We start from the raw sequence: 12,728 nt of genomic DNA, 5'->3' as shown, positions 1-12,728 counted from the left end.
ATTTCTCTGATAATTAATGGCTGGGGTCGTTTGTTTTTGCAGTTCTCCAAATAGCATTTTGTTGTGAACCAGGTATTTTGATGCTATTGAAGAATAAAAATGCGACCGCCCATTCGCCAATCAATCTCCACCCATATAGACAACACATGACATACTGCTTTTCTACAACCTGCATCATTAGTAGGATGAAGAGAACGAGTGCGCCGCGACTAGTCTGTGGACAAAAGACAAGCGGAGAGCTATGAATATAGAAAACCCAGAAACAACTCCTAAACCGCAAAACATTGACATAACATACTTTTACCTTAATTACGTCAATAGTTTTTTCCTTGCCACCTGCTCCGAAACGGATGAGCCAAGGCGACAATTAGGACGAATATTTGTCAGGAATGCAAAATCCGAAGTACCTACTGCGCTTGCGTATTCCGGGCACGGACCGCCATTCATCAACTCACGGACCGTAGCGCACTATTTGGCAAAAAACACCGACCTTGCCCCGGTCCCAGTGGACGGCGGAGGCAGCTGCGAGGCAGTAACAATTATAAACGCATCGTAATGAATGCTCACTTGTTACAGAAGCCAAGGCTGCAAAAAAGATTAATCAGACTAGAGCCCAGACAGATCAATAGCACTGTTGTGGCCAGCCTGGTTAGATTTAGGAGGGGCCGCATCACTTGGAAAAAAACGCCTATTTTTTGGCAAAGCCATCAAGTTAGGGATGTAGCCTCATGCCATGGAACCTAATGCAAAGCAACCCTGTTATAGTCTAACTGTCACGCAGCCAAGCACTGTTATCTTCATTGAAAAACAGAATAAAAAAAACAGAATAGAACAACGAATGCACTTGTTGCGCAATTTAAAGCATCATCTCTGCAACATCACCATTTTTTAACTCCTGAAAGTTAGAAAATAATATTGTCCATAGATACATTGCTGTAGTTTATTATATCTAATATTTTCTATTGTTTTAAAACGATCTAAGCTTATCAATGCCTTCGGAACATCTGCAAATGAATGACCTGGCCTAAAAAATATTATATCGCCCGCATAGAATGTTTGTTTCATGTCAACAATGTGGGCGTTGAAATTATTCCCCCCGCTACATTGATATATTGTAGCCTAACTCTTGTATTGCTTATATGGAACAACAATCTCCCGCTGGCAATGACCATGAAAAAGTATCAGCAGCAGGATGACTGGGCTACCCTGGCCAATCAAGTGCCATTCGCCCAGACAATCTCTGCTAGTGCTACAGTTCGTTCGCAAAAATACTGAGAAAGAAGTGTTGCTCTGTTTGAAACCCCATTATATCGCATGCACACGCAACCGTGCGTTCACAAGCAATTCGCGCGAATCAACGGTAATTCATCTCACCTCGGGTTCTTCAATATCGGTGTTTCTGCAAGCTTGCGGTCCGTTCCATTCCCTGCAATTCCACCATCTTTCGTTCCACACCTCTCTCACTCTACCCGGCTAGGCTGGGCAGCAGACGGTCTGTGCTGTGCTGTGAGCGAGCTGCCTCCCTCCCCTACCCCTCCTCCCCAGCCACCGTGACATCAGAGGGGGATTACAAACAATGCAAAAAGCATCTTTAAATGGGGGGAATTTTGTCCAGCACTGGATGGCCGCTTCAGCGGTCTTGAAAGGCTTATATTGTCTTCAACTAGAGTACACACATTTCTGGTCCGTTTCATATATCCATGCTATATTGCATATCAGTTCAATTTTACCCCATTATTCTTGTCAGTTCTGTACTTAGTCATGGGGAAACAAATGGATTCCATTTATAGGCTGTAATGTGATGTCCAAACATTTAGCCAGATAGAATACTTCTCTCTTTCACGTGTGCCTATGGCAATGGAATAGCAAGGAAGTTTTAGTCAGAGATGTAAATAAATAGTATACCATTACCTACATGTTTATTACGTATTTTCCACCTACTACCCATTCTTCACCTATTTTACCTCTCAGGTTCTGACAAAGTTGTATATTCCATATGAGCTTTATTAAGCTTGGTAAGCAGTTGATTAAAAACTATTTATGTTGAAACAGTATATAGAATTTATTGTATTACTCTATAAATAAATACAGAAATAATCAAAGATGAGCTGCTAGGCATATTAACATTGGTCAAACCCTCCAAAAACAATCTTACAATAAATTAGAAAAAGTACAAAGTAAGAAACTACATTATATTTTAAAAACTAAATGAACCTTTGTAAAAAATAATGATTCTGCATATAAACTCATCAAAAAAAGAAACGTCCCATTTAAAGACCCTGTCTTTCAAAGATAATTAGTCAAATTCCAAATAACTTCACAGATCTTCATTGTAAAGGGTTTAAACACTGTTTCCCATGCTTGTTCAATGAACCATAAACAATTAATGAACATGCACCTGTGGAACGGTCGTTAAGACACTAACAGCTTACAGAAGGTAGGCAATTAAGGTCACAGTTATGAAAACTTAGGACACTAAAGAGGCCTTTCTACGGACTCTGAAAAACACCAAAAGAAAGATGCCCAGGGTCCCTGCTCATCTGTGTGAACGTAACGTGCCTTAGGCATGCTGCAAGGAGGCATGAGGAGTGCAGATGTGGCCAGGGCAATAAATTGCAATGTCCGTACTGTGAGACGCCTAAGTCAGCGCTACAGGGAGACAGGACGGACAGCTGATCGTCCTCACAGTGGCAGACCACGTGTAACAACACCTGCACAGGATCGGTACATCCGAACATCACACCTGTGGGACAGGTACAGGATGGCAACAACAACTGCCCGAGTTACACCAGGAATGCACAATCCCTCCATCAGTACTCAGACTGTCCGCAATAGGCTGAGAGAGGCTGGACTGAGGGCTCGCCTATCGGTACAAACTCACCATCGCTGGACCAGACAGGACTGGCAAAAAGTGCTCTTCACTGACGAGTTGCGGTTTTGTCTCACCAGGGGTGATGGTCAGATTCACATTTATCGTCGAAGGAATGAGCGTTACACCGAGGCCTGTACTTTGGAGCGGGATCGATTTGGAGGTGCAGGGTCCGTCATGGTCTGGGGCGGTGTCTCACAGCATCATCGGACTGAGCTTGTTGTCATTGCAGGCGATCTCAACGCTGTGCGTTACAGGGAAGACATCCTCCTCCCTCATGGGGTACCCTTCCTGCAGGCTCATCCTGACATGACCCTCCAGCATGACAATGCCACCAGCCATACTGTTCATTCTGTGCATGATTTCCTGCAAGACAGGCATGTCAGTGTTCTGCCATGGCCAGCGAAGAGCCCGTATCTCAATCCTATTGAGCACGTCTGGGACCTGTTGGATCGGAGGGTGAGGGCTTGGGCCATTCCCCGCAGAAATGTTCAGGAACTTGCAGGTACCTTGGTGGAAGAATGGGGTAACATCTCACAGCAATAACTGGCAAATCTGGTGCAGTCCATGAGGAGGAGATGCACTGCAGTACTTAATGTAGCTGGTGGCCACACCAGATACTGACTGTTACTTTTGATTTTGACGCCCCTTTGTCCAGGGACACATTATTGTCTGTGGAACTTGTACAGTTTATGTCTCAGTTGTTGAATCTTATGTTCATACAAATATGTACACGTTAAGTTTGCTGAAAATTAACGCAGTTGACAGTGAGAGGACGTTTCTTTTTTTTCTGAGTTTATGTATAATTCCTATATTCTAACATTTGTGTTCTAATGTCTGTAAGTAGGCCTAGTATGCAATACAACAAACCCACATGGTAAAAAGAGTAAGGATATGCTTGCATTCATTCATTCAAAAGATGCTGACACAGACAGAATGAAAACTACTCAATGACAGCTCAGAGAAAACTAAAACAACAAAAACAAATGTAGCTTTGATAGTTTGATAAATGATTTTCATCATTCAGGACACAGTGGTTTTGAGATGAGAAGGGTCTCTTACATAATGTTTAGGTTATATATTATCTTCTTAATTATTCCAAACATAGGTAACAGAGAACATAGTAGTAGTAGGAGTTAAATGGAAGCCCTCGTAGGTAAAATGTTGTGAACTAAAAACAAGGGTGCCTTCGGCAGGACAGGGCAGACGTATGGCCGACACACTACACACAGTATCCAAATGAAGTGATAGTAGCTAAGGCTGCATTTGAACTCTTTCTGCAATGATCTCCAATAGGACAGACACTGTGGCTGTTCCAATATCCACCTACAACAGTCATGATGTGTTTCCCAGCTTGTGTCACTGACCACCACAATGGCTGATGACTTCTTCACACATTACTGCCCCTACTGTCTGCCCCTAAAACAGCTGTTGTCATAGGCTGTTATGAACTGCTTTGTCTGTTCACAGTGGCATTATGAATGTTTTATGAATGCTTGTCTAGGCCTATGTCTCAAGCGTGTCTCACTAAGCCTCTTGGGAATGTTATACAGTTGCAAGTTGATTGTTATGTTGTGCTACAAGCGCTAAAGAGCCTGCCCCTGCCCCTGCTCCTTCCACTCAAAACGTCAGTTTGGTTTTTGATCCATTTGAGCTCTGTCACATTTTGTTATGCGGCAGCTGTGAAGAGAATACTTCAGTGGCAACTACCAAGCTATCTCCAAGCTTGTTTGTTTGTCTGTCTGTCTGTGTTGTCATTGCCTCCCTCGGCCACATGCTTCATACCAGTGCCTGTTCTGATCACATTACAGATACACACGACAGTAGCCTAAGCCTGTATTTATTAAGTGTCTTGAAGTAGGGGAGCTGATCTAGGATCAGGTCCCTCCTATCCATATAATATTATTTATTATGATAAAAAAGACAAAACTGATCCTAGATCAGGACTCCTAGATACGCTTTGTGAATACTGGCCCTGTTAAGTAGCACCTTGACGAGAGGGCTCAAACACCTAACAGAAATACAAGTCTGTCTCTAATACAAATGGAAACGGTTTTCCAACCTACTCTATAGCAGTATCCCTCCCTATCCGACAGAGAATCTGACCTGCCTGCCCTGTGGGCAGTGGCTCAGACACATAATACAGTATTGTATAATAACCACTTTGACAAATGAGCTGGTGTGACTTAGGGGCAGATCTGCAGGAGGATGCATCTAAGATAAGAGAGAGGTTAACTGGAGGTTAGAGTAGGGGAACTATCCCTTTAAGAGGAGATACATAGGTGGTGAAGTATCGATGTAAGAGGAGAAGACAGAGCCCGTCTTCTCCTCTTTAAAGCAACAATCTTAGACTTGATTCAGCCTATTTCAGCCCTGCCACTTAAAAGGTATAGTTCACCCAAATTACATAATGTTCAAATCCACTATAAGTGACTTTGTTGAGCTTCACAATCAATTTCAGATTGTTTCAGATGATTTAGACATGATGCATGAAAAAAGCTAATATCGGTCCAATGACTTAAATGGGATTTGTGCCAAAAATGTTACAATGTTAGCATGTGGAAACAGTTCCAGGGAAACTAAACCAAAGAATGGATTGCTGTCATACCCTGTAAGCAGTCTATGGATAAGGTAAGGAAACCAATGTTTCATTTTGTAATTTGGGTGAACTATCCCTTTAAATTGAGATGGGGCTGGAAAATGTTAATTACGAAAACAGCTGCAAATATCCCATTTGCACCTTACAGAAAATAATGCAGAAGATGCCCAATGTTCATCAGAGCTGCTCCTCTATAAAAGATTGATCTATTAGTCTATGACCAAAAAAGGGTGTAAGAATTGTTCTGCCGTTGTTATTATTATCATCATGTTCATAGTGGTTTGTGCAACTGAACAAATTACATTTACAAAAGGTACAGGACAGGGGCCCTTTCTTACAAAATGGAATCCTACCTGAATATGTACCGTGCGAGTATGTGTCAGTCTAAAGATATGTTCTGTGAATATACAGGTAATGTCATGCTTATAAAACACAAACTTAGATGATTTATCTTGAGATAATGTAACAAGTATCATGTAACACTACCAAAAGATAGGTCTTTATACCGTATTTACCATAGAGTAACCTATTATCTGGTTATAATACTTATTACAGGAGCCATAACTCAGTGTTTGATTGAATACCTCAAGTATATACAGTAGGTTGAGAAGAACGAGCAGAGAATGGATCAAAAACATCTCTTAATATGTATAATCCTACAAAGGGATAGATCGGTATTTTGGCAATGAAGCCCTTTGTGTACTACCCCAGTCATTTTAACTCGTGTATACAATTCTTATGTCTCTGTGTTCAGTTTGAACGAAGTTGCAAACTAGCGTTAGTGCAATGCTAGCTGTTCCAGTCATTGCGCAAACTTCCAGTCATTGCGCAAATGCTAGTTAGCATTGGCTCATGAAACTACCCCCAACTTCCTTCATACTGGATGCAGAGACATACAAATGGTATCCACAAGTTTGTCTGACTCAAAATCCCAAACTCTCTCTTTAATGTTATGTGCTGAACTGAGAGACAGTCATATATATATAGAATCCATTCTATCCATGAATCCTATTTCTATGGAGATAGTGCTGTAAGCATCAAATAAACTCTTCCTACACAATGCTTTCACTGACTCCTAATGACAACAAGCTTTAAATCATACGCCTATAATACCCAGATCAGTGGGTCTGTGAGATATGAGGGGTATACAACAAAGCAGGATCAATGAGTTAGTCAGCTAACTTGCCTAACTATTTAAAACATTTTTTTTACAAAGATAAGTTTGAAACGGGCATGGTCTAAATTAGTCAACAACCAGAAACACATATCTAAGTTTAGCTTTCTCAATAGACCAGAAAATCAATAGCTATTTCTGGTTGTTAATTGAAGTTAGCTGGCTAACTCATTGATCCTGCTTTGTAGTAAACCCACTGGACTGAAAAGCAGTCAAGTTAGTGGGAGCCAAGTTACTCTCCAGGGAAGAAAGATCAAAAACACTGAAACATCAACAACATTGAATGAGAGCAGCTGCCTCGCCCTTGATTCTGTTGGCCCAAAGAAAGGCGGCCATTTTGAATGTCGTGCTGAATGAGAGGCATTCAGGCCAGTTATTGCCGGTTACATACACTACATGACCAAAAGTATGTGGACACCTGCTCGTCGAGCATCTCATTCCAAAATCATGAGCATTAATATGGAGTTGGTCCCCCCTTTGCTGCTATAACAGCCTCCACTCTTCTAAGAAGGTGTATATATAGTTGTGCTGTCATGTCAACTCCTTGTCACTCATTGTCATGCCAAACAAAACATTGTTTGGATTGACAAGGACAGCAATGGAGTAGACAAGAGAACAAACAGATCTGGTACTATTGTTGAGCAATAATGCGTGCCATCAGCCAGGGCCTGTATTCATAAAGAGTAGGGAAGTGCATCTTTCCCTTTCAATTTCATTTCGATATGTATCTAGATCTGTTTTAGCTGACTTCTCTGTCTGTGTGTGCCAGGGTTTCCGTTAGCCGGCAATTGGCCGATAAATGGCGATATATAAAACTGTTCCCGCTGAGAGAAATAAAACCCATAGCAAAATAATTATTTAAATTCATTGATGGAAATATTAGTCAATAAATTTGACCATCATGTTTATCGGTCTAAGTTAATTTGCATAATTTAGTGGAATTAAATTGGTCTGTGTGTATTTTCATTAGTCAGCCTATTTTGAGCGGGACTTCTCCTGCTGGAGTAAAACGTGCTTTTATAAGGCCATTCATTGCGCAACAATTCTAAATGCAATTGTGTGTTAAAAACAGTTTTGGTGCACGATTAAACGAGCTACTATTTTTATTTCTCAACTGGTAATTGAAGCGCACCGCCCATTCAAGTGCAGGCAACAGGCTGTCAGCGCGTCACCCACCACTTCACAATGTGAGCTGGAGGCAGTATGCATTTTGAAAACATGCTTAATTGTTTGATATTGTTTGTTTGATTGTTTTATTTCATATTATCAAGCATGTCTTACCTTGCTTCAAAGTAGTCTATAGGCAAAATCTGACCATGGAAACATGGAGGCAATTCTTTTCTAAAGATTTAATAAAGTAATATCGGAATTAAAATGCTAAAAATCTAAAAGTTAAAAGTCAACTAATGTGAGATCATAGTGTGAATTGTTTGTCCTTTGGTTATTTATGCTTTTTATCTATTCCCCATTACATACACTACCGTTCAAAAGTTTTAGAACACCTACTCATTCAAGGGGTTTTCTTTATTTTTACTATTTTCTACATTGTAGAATAATAGTGAAGACATCAAAACTATGAAATAACACATATGGAATCATGTAGTAAACAAACCAAAAAAAAGTGTTAAGTTCTTATTGGCTTGGGGGCAGTATTTCGACGTCTGGATGAGAAGCGTGCCCAAAGTAAACTGCCTGTTACTCAGGCCCAGAAGCTAGGATATGCATATAATTGGTAGATTTGGATAGAAAACACTCTAAAGTTTCCAAAACTGTATAAAAAAATGTCTGTGAGTATAACAGAACTGGTATGGCAGGCGAACACCTGAGGAAAATCATCAAGGAAGTGGGATTCTTTTGATGTGGGTGGTTTTCAATTGAATGCCTATAGAGTATCTAATTGGTTAGGACCCAGATTGCAGATCCTATGGCGTCCACTAGATGTCAACAGTCTTTAGACACTGTTTCAGGCTTGTTTTCTGAAAAATGAAGAAGAATGAGACCTTTCTGTCAGTGGACTGAGGAAGAATGCAGTGTCTGGTTTTCATATCAACTTTTTTTCATTGTCCAGAAGCCAAAGGCACAATCCTAGTTGTTGCATCTTCAGCTTCCCCCTCTTTCTAAGTTTCTAACATAGATTTTTATCTCTGTCACATATGGAACCGCTATCAGGTGCGCTGTTTAGAATGTTGTTTTCAGGCAAATTGAATTTTGGCAAATGTTTGAAAATTGCATTTTATTGGCTGCTTCATTACATGAGTTTCATGTTCTGTTAAGATGCATTACCATAATTGAAATGTGATTTTTGAGCACAGTGGGTGGATGCCCTAATGGTTTATGCACCCACTGCATATGTGGGAAGATACATTTCTCAAATGACCAGTAAATTTAAATCCTCCAGCTCACTTTGTCTGGCACCACGTTTTCCTAACAGAAACCCTGGTATGTGTGTGTTTGTAAATGATGTATATGTCTATGGTGTATGTAGTCACCTGAGCTGAGCCTTAAGGGAGACTGGTGGGCATCTACTACCTCACTATCAGATTAGGGGGAGGGGGCAGTGTATGCTTTTTTCTCCCCACACTTTTAAATCACCATCACCCACTTGTAATTTTTCCAGATTACAAGTGTTTTAGCTAGTAATGTATCAATATCTATGAATGTATAGCACAACTTTGGATTTCACCCCCGTCTCAAAATGAATGGTTTTGATCGATTTAAAGTTTTTAGGGAGCGAGCTTCTCCTCCTGCTTCGACCATGCAGTGATTGCAGTCCTCATTATGAAATTATCAACTTTACCCTGTAAAACTACCAAAACTATTGCTGATGGTGAACCAGGATGGGTACATTACAGGCACATTGTTTTTCTGCAGTTCTCACTTGTTGCTCATATGGTAAGTAAATATTTTCTTCCATGAGAAATATAAGGAAAGCTATTACTGATGCCAATGAAGACTAGCTAATTTTCCCCCAACATCGGACACCCCCTAACTTCGAACGCTCTCTAGCGGTTGGAGGATTAAATCACTTCGAGCTCAACATTTAAATGGCCTAGAAAATAACAGCACGTTTTGTGACTGAAGACACCCTTCTACCAATTTTCATTGCAGTTTATGTAAGTTAAGTTAGATTGAGAGTTGTCAAAAAAGTAATATATATACACATTTTGTGGGACAAGCTGTGTATTGTAAAATTTGACTGCGAGACAAACCACACATTTAATTTCCAGCTTTTGACCTAAATTATTCACACTCATTTATATGTTAGTATTAAACTGTTATCTACTTTCTCAAAACATAAGCGCAATCTGTAAAACAAATAATGAGACATTATTTGGTTACAACACTGAACAAGATGCTGGTGAAGAACCTCTACAGGAGGGCGCACCGGGCTACGCAATGACAAGTTGACAGGCAAGTCATTTTTTTTTTACTGGAAGGCTAGCCAACTAATCAACTATCTAGTAAACACTTCAGATACGAGGTTGGTGTCTTTTTTTGAAACAAAATTAAACGGATATATATACTGCTCAAAAAAATAAAGGGAACACTTAAACAACACATCCTAGATCTGAATGAAAGAAACAATCTTATTAAATACTTTTTTCTTTACATAGTTGAATGTGCTGACAACAAAATCACACAAAAATAATCAATGGAAATCCAATTTATCAACCCATGGAGGTCTGGATTTGGAGTCACACTCAAAATTAAAGTGGAAAACCACACTACAGGCTGATCCAACTTTGATGTAATGTCCTTAAAACAAGTCAAAATGAGGCTCAGTAGTGTGTGTGGCCTCCACGTGCCTGTATGACCTCCCTACAACGCCTGGGCATGCTCCTGATGAGGTGGCGGATGGTCTCCTGAGGGATCTCCTCCCAGACCTGGACTAAAGCATCCGCCAACTCCTGGACAGTCTGTGGTGCAACGTGGCGTTGGTGGATGGAGCGAGACATGATGTCCCAGATGTGCTCAATTGGATTCAGGTCTGGGGAATGGGCGGGCCAGTCCATAGCATCAATGCCTTCCTCTTGCAGGAACTGCTGACACACTCCAGCCACATGAGGTCTAGCATTGTCTTGCATTAGGAGGAACCTAGGGCCAACCGCACCAGCATATGGTCTCACAAGGGGTCTGAGGATCTCATCTCTGTACCTAATGGCAGTCAGGCTACCTCTGGCGAGCACATGGAGGGCTGTGCGGCCCCCCAAAGAAATGCCACCCCACACCATGACTGACCCACCGCCAAACCGGTCATGCTGGAGGATGTTGCAGGCAGCAGAACGTTCTCCACGGCGTCTCCAGACTCTGTCACGTCTGTCACGTGCTCAGTGTGAACCTGCTTTCATCTGTGAAGAGCACAGGGCGCCAGTGGCGAATTTGCCAATCTTGGTGTTCTCTGGCAAATGCCAAACGTCCTGCACGGTGTTGGGCTGTAAGCACAACCCACACCTGTGGACGTCGGGCCCTCATACCACCCTCATGGAGTCTGTTTCTGACCGTTTGAGCAGACACATGCACATTTGTGGCCTGCTGGAGGTCATTTTGCAGGGCTCTGGCAGTGCTTCTCCTGCTCCCCCTTGCACAAAGGCGGAGGTAGCGGTCCTGCTGCTGGGTTGTTGCCCTCCTACGGCCTCCTCCATGTCTCCTGATGTACTGGCCTGTCTCCTGGTAGCGCCTCCATGCTCTGGACACTACGCTGACAGACACAACAAACCTTCTTGCCACAGCTCGCATTGATGTGCCATCCTGGATGAGCTGCACTACCTGAGCCACTTGTGTGGGTTGTGGACTCCGACTCATGCTACCACTAGAGTGAAAGCACCGCCAGCATTCAAAAGTGACCAAAACATCAGCCAGGAAGCATAGGAACTGAGAAGTGGTCTGTGGTCCCCACCAGCAGAACCACTCCTTTATTGGGGGTGTCTTGCTAATTGCCTATAATTTCCACCCGTTGTCTATTCCATTTGCACAACAGCATGTGAAATGTATTGTCCATCAGTGTTGCTTCCTAAGTGGACAGTTTGATTTCACAGAAATGTGATTGACTTGGAGTTACATTGTGTTGTTTAAGTGTTCCCTTTATTTTTTTGAGCAGTGTATCTTGTAATTGAACAAAATAGTAAGGTGGCCAATAACTGGGGACCGTATGCTGATAATACGGGATGTATTATTTTGTTGCTAAACCGCTTATCAAAAATATGATAGTAGTATTTCCACTGAAATATCAAACATGCTAATTGCTAACCCGTTTTACTACACCAATAATCACAAAACATTGATGGCTTGATCACAAGATCATTTCTTAAATGATGTTGAATATGCCGATTATACAGGGTGCTACGCTACTATGAACCTCAGCTAGCATAGTCGGTTGTACTGATTTTAAACATGATTTTTATTAATTGTTTTAAAAAAGAGTCAATTACTATTTACCCGGGGAAGTAATTCATGAAAAGGAGAATGGATTACATTTTTGTACGGAGGTCAATGAGTGTCAAATTTGGTCAGCAAAACATTGAATTGCTAATTTGCTACTTGAAGGTTATTTGATTGAATATTAGTTTCGTAATGGTTAAGTTGTTACAAATGCACTGATATATGTGGACACAAATGGCATTTCACAACTTTGAAAAAAACGTTATAATCAGTTGCCTGTTGTTCACACGCGTATCTGCCCTCTCATTGGTAATGGGCCCCCCTGAACTCGCCTCCATTCCATCTTTGAGGACAGTCACTCGACTATCTTGTCAATATAATGGAACATTTTTGCTAGGCTACTGACATTGCCTGGGGTTTTTCGGCATGCAAAATGACTTGTAGATCAATGACTGTCAACGCAGTTCTCTCTTGAACATTAGAACTAGGGACTAATGTGTATCGGTAAATCGTGAGTTACATCTCTAATAAAGTCTCTCAGAGTAGGAGTGCTGATCTAGGATTAAGTACCCCCTGACCATGTAATCATCAAGATCAAAAGGCCAAAACTGATCCTTTATCAGGCAGCGCTCCTCAGGGAAACTTTGTGAATACAAGCCCAGGTATCACTAAGAGGACTAAACAAACAGAACAGTGAAAAAAATACA

At 41.4% G+C, this 12,728-nt stretch overlaps 1 protein-coding gene across 3 annotated transcripts in view; it reads right to left on the bottom strand.

Moving 5' to 3' along the window:
* LOC123723885 (putative uncharacterized protein DDB_G0271606) overlaps positions 1-2,411 on the bottom strand; it is a 110,550-nt gene extending 108,139 nt beyond the window's left edge. The window contains exon 1 of one of the 3 annotated variants that reach the window (XM_045707183.1): positions 1,375-2,411. The gene's annotated coding sequence lies outside the window, so the exon portion shown is untranslated. The other 2 variants (XM_014170498.2, XM_045707182.1) reach the window with 2 other exon arrangements.
* Positions 2,412-12,728: the final 10,317 nt, after the last annotated feature.

This window comes from Salmo salar, chromosome ssa24, assembly GCF_905237065.1.
Source record: "Salmo salar chromosome ssa24, Ssal_v3.1, whole genome shotgun sequence".
NCBI lineage: Eukaryota > Metazoa > Chordata > Actinopteri > Salmoniformes > Salmonidae > Salmo > Salmo salar.
The sequence above is the reverse complement of the archived record's forward strand: the minus strand, read 5'-3'. Positions and strand labels throughout refer to the sequence as shown.